Below are 21,431 nucleotides of genomic sequence, written 5' to 3'. Positions count from 1 at the left end.
GCAGAACATGCCCAGTAACATAATAGGAATGTCAAGTTCCAAAGGCAGTCCTGCGATAGCTTTACCAGCACATAATTTACTTGGCAGAATTCTAAGACTTTCAGTTCTTACAACTAATACTGTTGATGATTTGAGATTAGGTTATAAAATAACAGACTTGACTTTTCACTAAGCATCTACCTGAATTTTGTAAGAAGTTTTGCAGTGATAAAAACAATGCAATAATGTAGTTACTGACAATTCAATTCTTATTTGTAACACATAATTTCTTCAAATTTTCAGCTGATGTGTTTACATCTACAATGAGTACTTTTTTGAATTGACCAAAATAATAATGGATAATAATAATAATAATAATAATAATAATAATAGTAACAACAACAATAATAATAATAAAAGCTAGATAGAGCACCATCAATCACTGATAATCCCTAGCATGATAATGCTAATTATCATATTAAATAAATTCATATTACACAGGTACCATAACAAAGTTGGTACGGTAGGTACAAATTGTTAAATATTTAAATTGAATGCAGGAGTAAGAATGGTGAATATGATCAGGATATAAGTTTGATGCTTAATATACCTCTTGCTAAGAGATAAATACTACAGAGATAAAATTTAATGAAAACACAGAATCGTCATACTGGTACAGGGATCACACATACAGCCACAATTCCTTCATCTGATAGTTGCTCCAGGACAGATTTATTTATTTATTTTTTATTCATACATACAAGACTTGTGGTATATAGGTTAGAGGTGTGGGTTGTGGGGGATGGAGGGTTAGATGATTCACCAGAGACAGAGTGGAAAGCAGAACAGGTGGATCTATTGAAATACACTGACGAAGGGAGGTGCGGGTGAGACAGGAAAGGTCTGTTGTGCCATGTGGGTAGCTCCTTGGCTGGGGATCGAACTTGTGCTGTAGTGGCTGCTGATAGCTTTGTGGTGCTGAGACTGAGTCCCTTGTGCCTCCAAAGAGGCTCCAGGAAAAGATTTTGATAAGAACTTCCCGTGTTCAGGTTTAACAATAACTTCCCAAGGTTCAGGTTTAAGATGAAGGGGTTATTTATTAAGCATGGGCAACATTTTTCTATTATCAACCAATAGAGTTTTTTAAAAGATGGTAAATGTACACTACTGATGAGAAGCCTGGTACCCTTGTATCCTACTGGAGGGAATATAATGTGAACAGAGATTTTCTGGAGAACAATTTGACAATGTTAAAGACCTCTTCATGATAAAACCTTTGAGTCCACAGTAGCTGCTGATTGCTTTGATAGAAAATAATTTGAAAATTAAATCAGAACACCTGGGCATGAGGCCCAGGCAGTGATATTTCTAAATCCCCCCAGGTAATTAAGAAATAGGCAGTTTTGGGAATCACAGACATACACAGATAGTTAATGTCAGAAAGGATATTTATTGAATGTTCTTAGGTTATTAAGAGCAAACTACACCTCATTATATTTGAAAACACACAGAAATGTACATTTCTACACATGTATTAAGCTGTAGTTATTTCTAGGTAATGAGGTTATAGACATGGGTTTTTTATTATTGTTATGTTAGTGTATTTATAACCTCTAAATGTCATAGTGTAGACATACCTTTATTGCTTTGAAATTAATAAAAATACTTGTTCTCAAAATCAATGCTATAAACCCATTATTACATTTGATTGAGCAAAAGACCAAGAACGATATGGTGGACTGGATAGAGAAATTGAATGTATTCTCAATGGACTATTCATCTATCAGAAAAAGTGAAACTGTGCTTTTGGGACAAATTAGATGGATCTTGAAGTAATTATCATAACTACAGCTTCATACATGTCTAGAAATGTACATGAGTGGAGTAAGTCAGAAATAAAAGATACCAGCTGGTTTCACTTATTTGTGGAATATGAATAATTAAAGATCATATACTGGTGAAACAGAGCAAAAACAATTCTCAGATTCTGTAAAAAATATATATACTGGATACTAGAGGGAATAGGGGTGAGGGAGGAGGGGACAAGATAAGAAATAGGTCACTGACATAGGAGTATCAAGGGAGAATGGGTGAAATATGCACATTTGAGGTGTGGAAATGTATGCCCAAAGGTATGAAGAGATGAAAGAACTGTCAAGTTGATACTAAAAATTTAAAAGAGCTTCAAAAATTATAATTCTATAGCACTAATTCATCAAAATTAGTGATAAGTTCACTGAGACTCTTAGATTTACTTGAAGAATGTTTTTAGAATAGTAGGTTTATTTTTCTTATCCAAGATAAACAGTCCTGAATGTCTGCAAGATGAGGTCCCAAAATATGTATTTTAAACAAAATTTTATGCCATTTCTATATGGAAAATAGTATAAGAATAGTCTGTAATTGGTACTTTACATTAACTGCAACCCCTGTTAAATAGGAGACAAACCTTAGTTATCTTCTTTGTAACATATTCCAGTGGTCCTGAAAGATTCTGATTCACAGAAATCTTTACATTCATAAAACTAAGGACTTCAGCAAATTATTATTTATGCACGTTATACCTACTACTAATACCTACTACTAGAAATGAAACTAATTGCTTAATTTACTGACTTACTTGACAATGAAAATAAGCTCATTACATAAAATATTTAATTAAAATATTATTTAAAATAAAAATTGAGTAGGTGAGAAAAGGGACAATGTACATTTCTGCAAATTCCTTTAAGTTTTATCTTAGAAGAAAGCTGTAGTGTCAAATATGTCTCTGCTTGCAATATGTTGTTTTTGTTGAAATATGAAGAAAATATACACTCATATAGATGTGAGTTGGTTATAGTTGGAAGGAAAAATGAAAACAAATTTGGTCTTTTTAGCTAATTTGGATTATCCTTTGAAATTACAACAAAACTCAACAGGTAACCATTTCTTAAAAGTCAATGTGAAATCTGAAACCTATCAATAAACTTTTCCTACACTGTTATAGGAAAACCCTTGGTTTATTTCGCAATTTGAGTGAATTTTTCACCCACATCTGACTTTTAAATGAATATGATAGATTGGTCATCTGGAAAACAATGGTTCATTGAATTATGATAAATTTCTAACCTCTCCATTTCACTTAGAACATTGAAATATCAGGTTATTACATATTTACTCATCAGAAAGCTTGAGGTAGCTGTGAAGCTAGGAGTAATTTTTCCAAAACTGCAAATTGAACAAATTATCTCAAAATTTATCTCTGTCAATAAATACTCTCAGTATTCACTGAGGTGACAGACTTTTGTTTATTTTTGAGAAAATGTCCTAATATCCCTGTCCAAATGCTTGCTGTAGGTATGCCACCCATGAAAAAGGCAGCAATTCCAGATCACTGGCCAAATAATCTATAAATTGTTTTGCTAAAGACAGCAAAAATGTTCAACGTATGCTTTCTACTTCATCGCACAGGTTGTTAGTCTTTAATAAAATTAACTGCTGTAACTGTTTTGTCAAGGTTATTTTTAAGTGATAATATATAATGGTAAAGAATATAACACTCACTTGTACATTTTGATGTTGTTCCCTTGACTCACATTAAGAAGCTTATCGTTTTACTTACTTTTACTTTTGTACCATTGGTGAAAGTACCAACACAATAAAAAAAAAAAAAAAAGCAAATAATATTGCTATCATAAAAATAAATTTAACTGTAAACACCCTCAAAGGAATTTCTGGAATACACTAGTTTCTACAGGAACTTTCAGAAGAACCCTACTCCTGATTAACAGACAAGGCTAGATAGAAACTCCTTCCTTCATTGAAAATAATGCCTATGACTGTAGCATGTCAAACGTTCAACAATAATGTAGCTCAAGACTTGGCTCTCAAAAGTTCAGTTTTATTTTTCCTAGTGCCTCGGGGACAAATTCCCAAATCTATTTTGGCATTTTGTATACAAGTCATTATTACTGAATAAATTAATGAAATATACACACTAATGAAATTTGAGTGCAAGCCACAGGGAATTTGTGTTGGAGTATAAGGTTCCTACAGTAAGGGGTTTTTAATTTTCTAATTTACAACTACATCACCAACATCTTAAACACTGCCTGTCATATAGCTTAACAGATCTGGGTTTTTTCCTGTGCAAATAAGGTGAATGTTTTGAATGCTTCCACAATTTTTTAACAGTCAAATAACATGTTGGCGATAAGATTGTACAACATATAAAAAGAACCAATAGAAACCTGGAAATCTGTGTTCTCATGACTTTTTGTTCACTCTCCAAAAAACAGAATTTAGAAATCGTAGAGAACGAAACATCCAGAGGGTTGGGGGAAGGATAAGAACAAAGAGGGAAGGTAGCATAATGGACTATGGTGGAGGAATGTGGGTGATTTAGGAGTGGGTAAACTATGGTGGCAACACTTGATGAATATCTTAATATTACCTCAATTAAAATATTAAATAGGGTCCTCCCTGGTGGCGCAATGGATGAGGATGAAACACTGCAAGCTAGCCCCAGCCACTTCATTATGGATTTGATCCCCAGCCCTGGAGGTGATCCACATGGTGCAGCAGACCTCTACTGATGTGCCCACTGCTAACCTCAGCAGTGTACTTTGTTGATCTGCCTATTCTGCTCTCCATTCTGTCTCTGGTGAGCCCCTGCACCTCTGGCCTGTACCCCAGTTCTGTATGCATAAATAAATAAATCCTTAAAAATATTAAAGTAACAGAGTAAGATTTAAAAGATTACATGGAGAATGCTCTGAAGTGTGATTTGCATACAAAATTAAGGAGAAATTACCCTCACTGATAACCAATTAATTTCCACTAGAAGTCTGCTTTTTTTTCCCCATTCATAATCTGATGATGTACTTTATTCAAAAATATCAATCAGATATCGGTGGCATTTCTACAGTATCAGCAGAGATACAAAATGCCTATTGTAATTCTCAAGGGCCAACTGATGCTAAGAAAATTTCATCTTTCTGGTGGACCACTCCATCTAGTGTCAAAATGTGGTAACTTCTGAGTTTACTCCACAGACCTTTGAACTTGACATATTTAAAGTTTCTTTGGGGGGTTGTGTGTGGGAGGAAAGAGAGAGTTGAGAGGGAGGATACAATGGAGGAGAAAGGAAGGAGGGAGGGAAGGACAGAAGGGACAAATACAATGAGCTAATGCTCTGTTACCTCCCTTGATGAATTTACACTTTTCCCTTTACAAACTGCATCTTCAAGTTATAAAATTTTGAGACTTATCACACAGTTATGTTAAGACTATTCATATATAGGATATTTTAAAATGTTGTCTTATCCTATGATGATAGTGTTTATTTTTTCAGAGTGATGAATTGCTCTGTGACATATGTGTGTATATACATATGCATGTATATGTATATATAGTATATATACATATACATAGATATAGATACATATCACACACACATATATATATTCCTATTTCCTACAAATATATATATATATATATATTTTTTTTTCCTACAAAAATAGGAAAATAAGGGTGCATGACAAGGTTAAACTAACTTGCATATTTTAGCCAAAAGTAGGGATGACAGTTGGGGGGTAACCCACTATTGCAGCATAAATCTCAGAGCTGTGTATGTATGTGCGCGTTATTATAGAAAAATAATGTGAAGTTTCTGAAAGGTAACTGCTGGACTTGGTGACTCCAGGAGGGAAATAGTGCTTGCCTACCCAGGTTACAAAATTTAAGGAAGCCCACCTAATATATTTATTCCTGAAAGAACCTTCTCCAGCAGTTTGTCTCAGACTTGTGAAATTCTATAATTAGAAGAAATTTTATACTAATGATGTCAACCACTGTCAGGATATATATTCCGAAGACAGAAGCTCCTTAGCTATTTCCAGCTCTTAACAACTTCCTCCTCAAGTTAGCACGTTGATAGTTGATATACAGACCAAGAACATTCTCTTCCAGAATATGCTAGAAGCAGGTCATTAGAGTAGAGGTGGTCTGGGCAGCTGGAGTAACAGCATATGAAAGGCAGTACAGAAAGTCTGGGAAAATGGGGAGGGGGCAATGGAAGTAGGAAGATGTGTTTTCTTAGAACTCTTGAGAAAATTTCCTGGGTCTTCTCAAGCATTTTCCATATTATAACATCATTAAGTACTTTTGAAAATCACGCTTTTGCTAAAATAAGTTGACTATGTTTTATTTTTAATAGGATAGTTTATACTGTTCATTAAGCAGTATGTGAATTTAGATTCAGTCACTGTATTATTAGATTTATTCTTTCCACTTCTAGGTATCTGTATGAATAATATAAAACACTAATTAACAAAGATATATAAATCCTTATGTTTTTTTGTGTCACTATTCACAATATCCAAGACACAGAAACTTAAGTGTCCATCAATGGATAACTGGATAAAGAAGCTGCGATACATACATACAATGGAATACTACTCAGCTTTAAAAAAAAAAATGAGTCTTTGCCATTTGTGACAACGTGGATGGAACTTGAGGTGATTATTCTAAATAAAATAAGCAAAAACTGAATGAAACACTTGACTTTTTTACTCATTTTGGGAATATAAAGAAACAAAGCAAAGTCAAACACAAACAAAAAGTCCTTAAACTGAAAACAAAATGGTAGTTATGAGAAAGGAACGTGCTGGGAATAGGATAAAACTGGTGGAGGAGTTCAATTGGTGGGAGACTATTGGAACTTGGGTAATGGGTGTGTGTGTGGTGTCATACATTTGAAGAGGGTGAAATTGTACTTATAAAAATGCAATGTTGCAAGGCTATGTTACATCCATATATATGCATATGTATAGATGTTAGTTGCTTGCTTACAAAGTTATAGTCTCTCCATATCTGACTGCATTTTATAAAATCCATGTTAACTATGGTGATATCTATAATACTCCCTACCTCCCAGTCCTGTTCCTGAGGAAGTCTGATGTAAGAGGACAAACATTAGAAATTGCTACTCTCTTTATCCAGCGTAGCTGTATGGACTTGCACTGGACCCTGTTCCTTGCAGAAGATCTTGAACTTTTGGTTTAATGCTCTGCATTTTGAAAAATGAAATGTTCAATCATTTTACCTCTCAATCTTAAGTTTGATGGGACAATACACATACACTGTAGCTACATGCATTGTGCATAGCTTCTGATGTCTGCCTTCCAACTCAAATACAGTGTACTCAGTGGCCTGTGAGCATAGAATTACATTGGGCCAATGATACCTTGGAATTTAGAAACATTGATAGTGAGTACAAGTTAGACAAAGATCACCAATGCTGGAGTAAAAAAAGGTTTCCCATTTAGATATGGAACTTACTTTAAATAGCATGACAGAAGAACTCTAGTATTTCTATTCATCACATTTCATTTGATTAGTCAATAACTTATGCTGAAAATGATACAGAACAACATGAAAAAAAGACAGATTAAAGTACCATTTTTTTCAGTCTTTCCTTATTTATCAGTAAATGGAAAATAAAGAGTACCAGAAGCTGGGCCTTCTCTGATGGCTCAGTGGATTGAAGCACAACACTATGACTCTATCCACAGCCACCGACTCATGAGTTTGATCAATGGCCAGAAAGGTGACTCACATAGCATCACAGACCTCTCTTGACCCACCCACTGCTCCTCTCAGTCAGTCCACCTGTTCTGCTCTGTCTCTGATGAATCCTCTCACCCCCTCACACCTCTGGCCTTTACCCCAGTTTTTGTGTGCATAAAATAAATAAATTGTTGAAAAATAAAATAAAAATTAAAGTGTATTGGTAGCAATAAGTACATTAATTACATTAACTTACAAAGCATAGAAGTGTTTTGTGCATAATTTTCACTGTTCTGGTACCAATGAAAGCATGAGCTACAAAATATAAATTGAATATTTCAGTGGCTTTGCTTTATAATTGCTTTTAAGACATATTTTATTACTCTAAAGTATTTTATCTTTACATGGGATGACTTTAAATAGAAAATAAAAACATCTTGACATGGAAAGTTTGTGGAAGAAAAGAAAAACAGTTTTTATTTTAGACACTTTAATGGCACATTTTTTCTGCTTTTGAAAAGAAGCCTCAAATTTTGTACTGGACCCCACAAATTATGTTCTTTGCACTTACTCGTAGTGCTGATAACCCTCTCTGACTAGTTGAACTAGTCCTTAGGGAAAGGCAGAATATAAAAATATGATCTTTTCCTTAATGACGGCTATAATCCCTTGTGCCCTCACTTAGAGCTGTATTTTCCTGTCAAAATGTGATGAGACATATCAAATAGTAAGCAAAAATGTTTATTTTTTATTAGAAAAAAAAACCAGAAACTGCTTTTGTTTCACCTTTGAAAATGAGAATTCAGTCTGTAATTGGACTAGAACATTGATGAAGACACAATTTTCTTGTAGCAAATAGACAGTCCCTATTATAATTGCTGCGATATCATTTTCAGTGCCTAGACTGCCTTGTTGATTTGGTAAAGTTTTAAAGAGACATTGATACTTTTATGTCATTCAAAGACCATTGGAAATCAATGTTCTAAGTATCTGAGTCTTCACTAGCAATCACCTCCCTCTGAGTACCCACCATGCCTCCATTTCTTCCTTTGAGGGATTTCTACTTTGTTCCACAGTACAATATGGATGCCCTCTTCACAGTTACACAGCAATAAATCTCTAGGTTGCTATTGTACCAATGAAAAAAATGCAGAATGCCATCTTTTGATTTAGTTATCATAGGCAGAGCTTATTAAATAATTTTTTGAATGTTTTGGTAAAATGAAGAACAGTTTTGTTTTACTTATTTATTTTTTATTAAGGTAAGATCGGTTTACAATACTGTATGATTTAAAGATACAGGATTACACCTTTTCAGATGAATATTATTATAGTACACCCATCAACCACCAAGGAACTAATAGTTTTCTTCCATAATATATTGAGTCCCGATGCCCTTTGCCCTGTAATCTCTCCTTAGAGAATCTTAGAATATGCTTTTGTTTTGGTTTTGTCTGATCCTTCCTTTTGTTTCTCTATAGTCCATATATGTGTGAATCCAAAATGTATGTTCCCTTCTGGTTTAATTCACTTAACAGTATTCACTCCAGTTCTGTCCATAAAAAAAACATGAGATAAACAAATAGTGAGAGTTCATCCTTTTTATGGTTGAATAATATTCCATCATATATATATACTATATCTTAATCCCTCCATCTGGCAATCTGGCATTGAGCAAGAAGTCTATTTCCATAGGTTGGCTATTGTAAATAGTGTTGTAATGAACATAAAATTGCAAATATACTTTTCAATGAGTGTTTTTGGATTGTTAGTGTAAATATCTAGGAGTAGAATTGTTGGATAATATGATGAATGCATCTTCAATAGTTTGAGAATCCTCCATACTCTTAGCCATAGGGGTTAAATCAGTCTATATTCTCACCAACAATGTACAAGTGTTCCTTTTTCTGCAAATTCTCACCGACACTTGTCACTGGTCCCTTTGATATGGGTTATTCTCATAGATGTGAAATGGTGTCTCATACTGTGTCTTGATCTCCATTTTCCTGATGATGAGCAGTTTTTGATGTACACATTGGTCACTTGCTTGTCTTCTTTAGAGAAGTGTCTATTTAGTCTCCTGCCTATTTTTGATTGGGTCGTTTGTTTCCTTTTTGTTGATTTGCATAAGGTATTTGTAAATTTTGAATATTAGTCCCTTGCCAGATGCATGATGTGCAAGTATTTCTCTTATTCAGTAGGGTGTGTTTATTTTAATGATAGTTTATTTCCTCTGCAAACACAATTGTATGTAGTCCGATTTGTTTATTTTTGCATTTGTTTCAGCTGTTCTTGGAAGTGATCCCAAATATATCCCTGAAGCCAATGTTATGGTGTTTTCCCTATGTTATCTTTATGTATTTTATGGCTTCTACTCTTGAATACAAGTTTTTAATTCATTTTCTGTTAATTTTTGTGTATGGTGTAAGGTAGTGTCCTAATTTCATTCTTTTGCATGTAGCTAACCCATTTTCCTAACACTACTGACTGAAGAGACTTTTCCTTTCTCTAAAGTATACACTTGGTTTCTTGTCACCATTTAAAGTATAAGTTTATTTCTGGGCTCTAATTTTTTTAATTTTATATATATATATATATATATATATATATACATCATTTTGTGCCTTTTTCCATCTCAGTTGTAATCCCCATGGACTTCCCATCACCAAGTCACCCTTGTGCCATCACCATAGTCGAGTGTACTTCTCTCCCCCCACCTTCTTAGATTCTGGGCGCTAAATTTTATGTAATATAATTTAAAAGTACATCAAGAGCTGATGCCAACTAACACATCAATTTTTTTATAAAGCAAAACTGTTTGCTATAATAACATCATATTGAATTTTTATTAAAGTAATATATAAATACACGTTAAGATATTTCTGAAACATACTGGTTTGTTTGATCTCAATGTAAAAGGACCATTGCCAAAATATTTAGTAATTATAATCAAGAATAAAATTATCTTTCCCTTTGTTATTGGAACAGGAAATATATGAACAGATTAACACCACTTTCCCCTCTAGGAATTATTTTCTCTCCCAGAATTAGTATAGGCACTAAAGACAACAGTATATTGATCCAAGAAATCACCCTGATGGAATTATGCTTTAACCTTCAAAAAGATCATTTAGTCTGCTACAGAGCACTTATGCTTCCAAGTTAGCTTGTCACTCCAAGTCATAATGAAGAAAAGGGAATCAATTGATTTTTGAAAATTGATTATTGTGAATACTGAAAAGTTACAAGGTAACTCACAGTTATTTTTCCCAGACATTAAAAACAAGAAATACTCAATTCTTTTTATTTACATGGGTAGGAGTGAGTAGAGACAGGATTTCCAGTTTGGCTTGTTCAAAGCCTTTATACTTTGTATTACTCTTTGTAGTTACTCATATAAATATTCTTGTTGCCTTAATATGGACATGTGAATCTCCTTGGTAAAGATTTATATTAACCCTTACAATCTAAATAATAAGGTTCATATTGCTTTAATTTTAAGTAATTGACTGAGTTACCCAGAAAGAAAATAAAATTTGCCCTGCAGTCCTATCAACTGCTAACACTTTTACTGCTTTAGTCAGCAATATGGTATTATATCTATAAAGTTCCCTAGGAGACTAGTTTATCACAATTCTCAACATTAAAACAGAAATGTTAATTATGAAATGTGAATACTATGGTGGTAATCAAATTACAATACATAAGCATAGCAAATCAACAAGTTGCATACCTTAAATTTACAAAATTTTATTATGTCGATTATAGAATCAGTCCAGAGAATACAACTATCTGTGAGGATTTTTTCCCCCTAAAATACAGATATTATTTTGTTTTATAAAGAAATGCTGTTGATGAAAAAAGCATGGGTGCTATTAAAAAGCAAAGATAACGCCCATTCATCTCACTGACATGATAAAGTAGATGGAATTATCCATGAGTTGGAGACCTTTAATAAATGCTAAAAATACTCCTGCACCCCTATGCTTATTGAAGCCCAATGTACAATAGATAAGCTATGAAAGCAATCCAAATGTTAAAAAATAGATGACTGGATCAAGAAGATGTGGTATATTTATATGATGGAATATTACTCAGCAGTTAAAAATGGTAAACTCATGCACTTCATGACAACATGAATGGAGATGGAAGGGGTTATGCTCATTGAAATAAGCCAGAAAGAGAAAGAAAATATTGAATGGTCTCACTTATAGGAGAAAAAATAGAGAAACCAAATAAGGAATAAAAAATAAATATAATAAAGTAAAAATGAAAATCATCAGGCAACTATAGATCAGAGGCATTCTGTAGGGTCGAAGTAGGGAGAAGGATCAGTACAGAAGTGGGAAGAGCACAAGGAATTATAGTGATAGTGCACAGGTGAATTGGTGGTGGGAATTTCACAGGGAAATCCTACTTTGTACAAAAATGAAGCAAGATGTAATGAATATATTAAAAAAATGAAGTAACTCACAACCTAAAAAAAAATACACTATTATACACAAGAGGCAAGTAGTATTTTATATTAGGAAGAAGACAGTAATTCTCTTTTTCTTTGAGAAAATGTACTACTTGATGGGTGGGAAAAAAAATAGGTGGCATTCAGTTCAATACAAAATACTTCCAAAAATATTTAAGAACTTACAAACTATTTATAGAATGGCTTTAACAGATATGAGGGAGAACTCAACCTTCTCTTTGACCTCACCAATTCCCATATCAGGACCTGATTTATTATTTGAAACATCTTCAACCAGAAAATCATCTACAAGGTAAGGATGGCACATTTTAGATTTTCAACTATATTTATCACATATTGTAATGAAGTAAATGATATCCTCAATACCCATTATTACTTTCTTAACTTGGAACTTTTATTACTTTTTTTTTTCTTTTACCCCATGTCCATTTGCCTAAAGAGTATGTCACTTAATATACCATTTGTAACTTCTTTAAAGACTTGAAATTGAAAGACAAAATCACTAAATAGGATAATCAATCTTCTTATAAAGATATAGAATTTTTCGTGTTTAAAATTGTCATAATTTAAGCGCAGCACTAAGAAGCTAAAGCCGCTTTAATGAGTTTGATCCCTGCCCTGGAGGTGACCCACATGGTGCAACAGGCCTCTCCTGATCCGCCCACTACTCCCCTTAACAGTGTTCTGCTCCCCAATCTGTCTCTGGTGAATCCTCTCACTACCCCTGCACCTCTGGCCTGTACCCCAGTTCTGTATGCATAAATAAATAAGTCTTTAAAATAATAAATATTGTCATATTTAGTAAAATACAATTGAAGATTCACTCACCAACCTATTAGTATCTAACTTAAAACATTCTACCTTAAAAATAACTTATAACATATTATTGGAAGCCCTCCCTGGTGGTGCAGTGGGTTGGAATGCTGCACTGTGTAGCTAAGCCCGGAAGGTGATCCAAATGGCTCAGCAGACCTCTCTTGTCTCACCCATGCTTCTCTCAGCAGTGTACCTCATCAATCTACCTGATCTGCTCCACACTCTATCTCTGGTGAACTTTCTCACCACCCCTGCACCTCTGTCCTGTACCCCATTATGTATGAATATATATAAACATATTATTGGCCTAGCCCACAGAAATCAGTGTCTAGATGTTTTGTATTGATGAACAAGTAAATTAATAAGAAGAGTATTCCTAATTTAAAACCCAGTTAAATTAATAAAACACAGTTAAATTAGTCTTTTTTAAAGATGTTATTCATTTCCCAGGAGAAGAGAAATCTCAATTATATAGGAAATCTCAATTACATGGGAAACAATAATGAAAGTTCCAGTAGTTAATGGAGTGTTCCTGATTTTGAACAATAGTTAAAATTATATACTATACTTAAATTGTTTTTAAAAACACAATTCCTTTTTTTTTAAAGATTATTTTTAAATTGTATTTATGAATACAAGAACTAGGGTACAGGCCAAAAGTGTGGGGTGAGAGGATTCACCAGAGACAGAGTAGGGAACAAAACACTGCTGAGCGGAGCAGGGGTCATGACAGGTGAGGTCCGCTGTGCCATGTGGGTCATGAGCTGGCCAGGATCATACTCATACTGCATGGCTGTGTATAGTTCCATAGTGCTGTGCTTTAATCCCTTGTGTCACCAGGAAGGGCCCTAAAATCATAATTCTTAACAAAATATCCCTACCATTTTTTTCTATAGCTATCATAATATAAAGTGCAAAGAGCAGTTTAACAAAGGTCAGGAATTTTTTTTTTAAATTTATTTATTTATGCATATAGAGCCAGAGGTACAGCCCCAGAGGTGCAGGGGTAGTGAGAGGATTCACCAGAGACAGAGTGGGGAGCAGAACAGGCCGGTCGACAAAGTGCACTGCTGAGGGGAACAGCAGCAGCAGGAGAGTCAGGAGAGGTCTGCCATGCCATGTGGGTCATCTCTGGGGTGGGGATCGAACTCATGTTCAAGTGGCTTTAGCTTCTCAGTGCCGTGCTTTAACCTGCTGTACCACCAGGGAGGGCCGACTTTTTTTTTTTTTTTTTGATAACTGCAGAAAAATCAAATTTCTGGTTTATGTCATTTATCCGATCAGGATTACGATAAAAGCATCTTCTGATCAGGATTACGATAAAAGCATGCCTCTTCCCTCCCATAGTCATTCTCAACTAGTTTACCTACAAATTTCCTTAAAATACAACCAATATCCTTTCTTTCCTTTCAGTGCTAGTACCACAGATGAAGTTTTTAATCTCTTTCAGATGAATTTTTATGAAATGTTTTGTCTGCTCCTTGTAGTCATGTTCTCTGTCCTCAAATCCCTCTTGGACAGTGCTTCAAGTTTCGGTGAGAAAATAATACAATATAAATATGCCATTCACTTACTGAAAACATGTATAGGTCCCTGATATGTACAAAATAAAATCTCCCTAGCATTAATACCAAGGTATTTTATTGTTGGACCCCAACCTATGTTGCCATTCCTTTCTGTTCCCTCACAACTCAGTAGCCCACTTCTCAGTCTTTTCTTCCCCTTGCTCCACATAAACTATTCTCAGTCAGAGCCCCACACAATTCAGAAACTACATAGAACCACACCCCATAATTGCCAGTATACTTTTAAAATATTTTGTTTCTCTAGAAAGCTTCCTGCCTCACTTCTGTATGATGTCTACCATAATAACTGAAGATTGCTCCTCTTGAAGTAACTGCTTCTTCCACATTCAACAGAAGTGGAATACAATAAATCTCCATGAACAGCCCGGTCTCTGCATTGTCCTAGCGACAAAGAGTCCTCTGAGATCTCCTGATAAGAGAAGGGGGAATGGTATATCTGTTTCTTCTTTGACTATAGGTGCAGGCATTGGTGAGTTTTGCATATTTTATGATCTAACTCTGAGTCTAACATGATATTCAGGGGTACTTTATGCACTTGAATTATGTATCGTATCAAACTAAAAGACCTTCATAATGATACTTAATCCAAAAAACTTAAAAACAGAAACAAGATAATCTTCTAAAAGGAGTTAGGAGGCCTGGAGTCTTAGTATCTCCCTATTTTACATGCACTTGGGGAACAAGCTAATTAAGAATTCTGGTGAATGTCATGTAATGGGGAGAATACTTTGGAAAAGCAAATAATCAACATGCAATTTATAAAGTACTAATGGTGTTAGGTGCTTACAATCTCACCAAATGGCACTTTAGGGACCCGTCATTAATTTGACTCTGTAAGTATCTAGCTGAAGGAATCTTTATGATTTTGGAGAAAATTGGGTTGTAGATGATTTAAGCTGTTAATTTTGATATTCTATAGAAAATGTTAATAAGGCTATAACTGCTCTTCTACTTGAGCTCTAAAGCATAGACTAGATAAAATAATCTCCACAGGTAACATTTTAATACAAAGTTCCTTTGTTACAGGCAAAAGGTAATAAAATGCATTTAATCTGATTAAAAGTGTCCTAAGTTTTTTGTGTATCTTTAATTTGAAGCAAAATTTTGGTATATCTCTGATACTCAGTAATGATAATTATTTTTTAAGATTTATTTTATTTATGCATATATCAGCAGGGGTGGAGGGACGGTAAGAGGATTCACCAGACAGATTGGGGAGCAGAACAGGCAGACTGATGAAGTACACTGTTGAGGGGAGCAATGGGAGAGACAGGAGAGGTCTGCTGCATCAAGTGGGTCACCTCCCTGGCAGGGGATCAAACTCATGTTGAAGTGGCTGCAGAAGCTTCCTAGTGCTGCATTTTAATTGGTTGGACCACCAGGGAGGGCCCAATGATAATTCTTAAAAACTCTTTGTTGTTACTTACTAAATACTTATCTTTCTCTGGATAGTTGAATCATTAAGATGGATTAGGAGTAAAAGCTCTAGTATCATTTCAAGTATTTAATTATCCATATTCAAAGATTTTAAATACTAGCATGGCTACTATTTTGTTATTATGAATCTTGGGAAGAAAAGTGGCACAGATACATCTATACTTCTTTATCGGGCCCTATATTTCATAAGTCAGCTACAAACTTTTTGTATTTGAGATGGTATTGGTGGGAATCTGCTCAATGTGAAATTAAGCAAAACAACCACTAGAATATTGCCCAAAGCTGGAATTTCTTTGTAATAACTTTGCTTTATTATTTTTGTTTGTTTCACCTTAAGCTAGAGCCATACATTTTGTGATGGAAATGACTGAAGTTCTGGAGAAGTTAACATTTCTACAAACCATTTTTTGGTTTCACCTCTGCTTTTCCATGTTCAGGCAATGCCTATGATATAAGCAATTTATTTTATTTTCTCATCATCTTCCTTCTTTCCTCTCTTTTTGTCTTCCTTGGAAAAGCAAAGAAATATGTTTCTAAAAATTGTGAGTTTAATTTTTTTTTTGAAATGCCTTGAAGACAGTGAAATCTTTTTGAGAAAATCTTATGTAACATACCAAACTACTCATCTTTAAGCACCCGTACTCCTGCTTAACACTGTCTCTATTAGTTACATATTTGGCTAATTTCAGTTTCAAGATCTATCAAACTATCTCACTTCCATGCCACTGCATGCGCCTGGAAATCATACATCCATTGAATATTTTTACTGAAATTTACTCAGTGTGAATAATGGTATAGACTTGGGGATATAGGAATATTACAATTTAGTTTTCACATATGACTTGATGTCCCTCCTTCCTGGAAAATTCTGTCTGCATCCTGCATCTACTGTGTTCTTTCTCTTTAATATGTTCCCTGACCATATTAGGCGGACATATGATTCTTTCTTTGAGTCTGTCTTATTTATACACCTCTGTCTTATTTCTAACCAAAATGCTTCTCATCTAATTATTTACTTAACTGGACCCTTTATGAAACAATGAACTTGCTATGTCTATTTTATTTTATATTATGATATAATAATAGCATTTATTACATGAGTGAATTTATTAATAGAATGACTAAATTGAGCAACTGACTTTCTGGAGAGAGTAAATTAATTTTCAATTTGAATATTATTTTACATATACTAATTCAACCCTTTGTAAGTAACATACTGATATTAAAGATAATCAGCACAGACTAACAAAATGCAAATTTATAAAAACTGCTATAAATACAATCTCTTATATGAATATGATATTCTCTTATGACTCAGCTCAGAATTCCTCAATTTTGTTACTTGAAATATAAGAATTATGATATTCTTCTATTGTTCTCCAAAATAATGATAATTATTATGCAGTTCTTCCTGTATATGTGGGTATTTTTATTACAAGGGTGGTTACTATTAATATCTAGAGGGGTTGAACTCTTCAGAAGAAATATGCTATTTAATTAACATTCACAATGGTGATAAAATTAGCATCTTTTATGAAAGTTAAAATGTTGGCCTTGAAAAAGTAAGCCTCCTAATTTTTTATTAACAAAACTCAATTTAAAAATGTGTAGGTTGCTCTTTAAATCACACAATGCCTGTGCATATATATTAAATTTCAATGTAACTTATAAGCAAGGCAGATTCTGTGACACGTCATCAACTAAACTTCTTTATCCTTCCTGGAAATACGTTATAAAGTAATAGGTACAATAGTGCTAATTTTAGGGTGCTTTATTGATTTCATTGTGAGTTCTTTAAATATGGCTATGCTAATTTATTGATCATTGTATATATCTCATTTTCCAGTACTTTGAACATAATGGATAATTAACAAACAACAGTATAACTTCATTTCTCGGGGTTAGAAATAGAATAGAGTTCAACTTTTTAATATGATAATTGGCTGCAAATGTTTGAAAAATTTAATTATGTATGGTTCTAGATAACCAAGCATATTTATGCCCTAAATAATAAGGGACAGAATTTTTGTTGAATTTAGAAGAAACTTTTAACCACAGAAGTTTCCTAATAATAAAACAGATTTTATATAAAGGAAAGCACTTTCTGCTGGTGGACTTTATGCCAACTTATGTCTGGAAGGTAGTAGATTAGTTTGGGTTGGGTAAACCTAGATAGAAAACTGAAATCCTGTGAGGGTAACCACTGTCAAGTGCTAGTATATAAAAGTGAAAAGTGCAGAGATGAGAATATTAAATTCATGGATTTTTTTTTATCCAATTAACTTTAATAGAATGGTACCATATGCTTTTATAGTTCAATTCCCTCTAAACTGTTAGTTATAGATTAACTCTAAACAACTTCTGAGGATCCAGAGTTGGTTGGTCATAATTTACAATGAAAGTGGGGTTTTAAGAAAGTGGGGTTTCTGGATTCATGAAAATTACTCCAGTTGGAATATGAATATTTTCATTACATAAGATCAAAAGAATTATGCACCTTTTTGGAAATAAAATACTTAGGTCAATGTATGGTCATGATTCATCAATAGAAGAAAATTCATTAAATCAACCAAGGTTAGAATGTAATCCTTAACAAGGATAAAGATGAAAAAAGGTCAATTTTCACTAAAATCTCATGAGGAATCTTGGCTCCTTCAACCAAGTGGTCAATAAATATTTAATTATTTGAATAAAGCCATTTTTTATTACTTTATTTATGCATACAGAACTGGGGTACAAGCCAGAGATGCAGGGGCAGTGAGAGGATTCACCAGAGACAAAGCGGGGAATAGAACAGGCAGAGGAAGTACATTGCTGACAGGAGCAGTGGGGTGTCAGGAGAGATCTACCTCACCATGTGGATCACCTCTGGAGCTGGCGGGGATTGAATTCATGCTAAGGTGGCTTTAGCTTCTTAGTGCTGTGCTTTAACCTGCTGCGCCACTAGGGAGGGCCAGTCATTTCATTTTTTAAGCCCCTGACCAATTGCATAACTAACTAGGAAAATCAACCTTTAAAAATAGAAATTAAGGCCCCTCCCTGGTGGCACCACAGATTAAGCCACAGCACTATGAAGCTATCCTTAGCCACTGCAAAGTTCCATCCCTGGCCAGGCAGGTAACCCATATGGCGCAGCAGACCTCTTTGCTGTCTCGTCCCCTGCTCCCTTCAATCTGCCTGCTCTGGTCCCTACTCTGTCTCTAGTGAAGCCTCTTATGCCTGTACCTCTGGCCTACACCCCAGTTTTTGTATGCATGAATAAATAAATCTTTAAAAAATGGAAATTAAATTTCAGATGTTATTTTCTAACACTCTTTGTCTATTTCTTTGGGTTCTTTCTTAGACCTGGTAGACATTCACAATTCATGGAAAAGTAAGCATAAATGAAAAGCATTTGTATTTTGTGCCATTGTCATGGACTTTAGAAACATTATAGGGCAAATAAATATAACAAATGCTAAATGCAAAAGAAATTTGTGATTAAATCTTGGAATTTCTTAAGAAAAAGTTTAAAGTAACACTTTTTAAAATTTATTTATTTATACATACAATAATTGGGGTACAAGCTAGAGGTACAAGGGGTGACAGGAGTCACCTAAGACAGGGTGGGGAGCAGAACAGACAGATAAAGTACACTGCTGAGAGAGCAGCAGGAGGGTCAGGAGAGGTCTGCTGCGCCATGTGGATCACCTCTAAGGTGAAGATCGAATTTGCACTGAAGTGGCTGCAGCCAGCTTACAATGCTGTGTCCTAACTGTTGTGCCACCAAGGAGGGCCTCAATTTGAGAACTTCTTAATTTTCTTTCAGTGACAAAAGAGAAATCTCCTTTGTTATGTGACAAAGCGTTGCCTGTATTATCTTTATCTCAACATCTTTCAAAAAAAATGATCTTATTATAAGTAACCTGACTATTATGCTATATTGTTTAATTACATATAACTTACCTTGGATTGCTTGAAAGTCAATTGCTATGAATCCATGTTAAATGTGACCTGGATCATAATTATTTACTTGTATTGTTCTAAAATAACATATTTGTAGACAATTTTAATTACAATTTATTGAGAACATATATTAAATATAGATCCTTGGGTGTGGGTGTTGAAATCTTTAGTTACTCATCAATTCATCAATGAGTTTTTTCTCATTAACAAGCCAACAGTAGTTACTGATTTAATATGATTAGATTTGATTAAAGTTGGGAAAATCCAGTACATGTAATACTACTATAATATTCATTATTTATCATTTACACATGTGATATTCTTGTTCAGTTGTTTCTGTCCCTACTAATATCAAATCCACATGGTGTAAGAAGAGGCAGAGGCAAATACACAAAATTAGGAAAGAGAAGTTATAAACAGTCAAAGGAAAGTAAGAAGAGCTAGAGGTGAAAGTTCTTTCTTCTACTTCAATCCAGCAGAGAGGTTCTGGTGATGATTCTGAGAAGCAGGTGCACCTAATCTTCTGAGAGCCTTTATTCACAATCATCTATTTGAGCAGGTTAAAAACTTGGTTACCCTATGTCTGATATCATTAGAAAAAATTTAGTTTTATGATTCATATTTTGAATTTGTAATGTCTTATTTAACGTGTCAACATGAACCAAGCACTTATTAAAAATCAAATTGTTTTTAGGTCCTGATAATTGCTTAGGCTTTACTTCCAGGTAAACAGTTGATCTGGATTTCATCATCATTACATGCTTTGGATAAATTTCTGAAATTACCTATGCAAAGATATTTCTCTAAAATAATAGATCTCATAAACTCAAAATAATAATAATTCTCCCTCATGTTTACATTTGATGTCTTTTTGCTGTTGAAAACAAATGTACTGATTCCTTTTTAATACATCATTTTTTTTTAACTTTTTACAATATAAGATTTCTTCCTCAGGTGTGGTCATCACAGATTTTATGGTAATATCAAATTAGTTGAAAGCTTTCAAAGTATTCCAAAGAGAATTATATAATGGAGTAAGTTTTAAGGAGAATTTGATAATTCTGGTAACTTTCCAATATTCCAGGCATCTCTGTATCTTGCTGTTATATTTGCAGTTACACACATTTTTTTCCCCCCCAAAGTGAATACAATCATGGATGTTTGGTGAATCAGTGTTGTTTAAAATTATGTTTTACTGGAACTAAATATTATTTCATCAAAATTTAAGGGAACAAATTATGGCTCCTCCTTCTTCCCAAGTGAATAAACTGGACTCTCCATGTGCTAAATGAAATAGTGCAGGTGCTTTTAGTATATCTTCACCTGAGAGCAACTAAGAAGCAGGAACATTAAAATATTTAGGAAGCTGACATATGTGTCCACTCGAATGCTAGAACATGACTGTCTACACTATATTTTTCCTCTTTCCTTTTTTCAATGCTAACATTAAAAGACATAAGTTGATGCTGACTATTCAGGATCACTTTTTTATGGTTCTTATTTTATGAACCTGTCGTGTGTTTGACAAATGCCTTCGATAATTTTTCCACATTTTGCAAAAAAAATTCAAGTTAAAATATAATTAACAATTATAAAGAGATGAAGCTGCTTTAAAAAATGTGACATACGTGCCCTTC

The 21,431-nt window shown here is 34.0% G+C and overlaps 1 protein-coding gene across 1 annotated transcript in view; it reads right to left on the bottom strand.

Moving 5' to 3' along the window:
• The window catches only part of SGCZ (sarcoglycan, zeta), a 765,544-nt gene that overhangs the window by 455,035 nt on the left and 289,078 nt on the right, over positions 1-21,431 (bottom strand). The gene's annotated exons all lie outside the window — the stretch shown is intronic.

The sequence above is a fragment of the Condylura cristata genome, unplaced genomic scaffold (assembly GCF_000260355.1).
Source record: "Condylura cristata isolate star-nosed mole 26May11 unplaced genomic scaffold, ConCri1.0 scaffold00014, whole genome shotgun sequence".
In the NCBI taxonomy this organism is placed as follows: Eukaryota; Metazoa; Chordata; class Mammalia; order Eulipotyphla; family Talpidae; genus Condylura; species Condylura cristata.
Note: the sequence above shows the minus strand (reverse complement) of the source record. Positions and strands in the feature narration are given on the sequence as shown.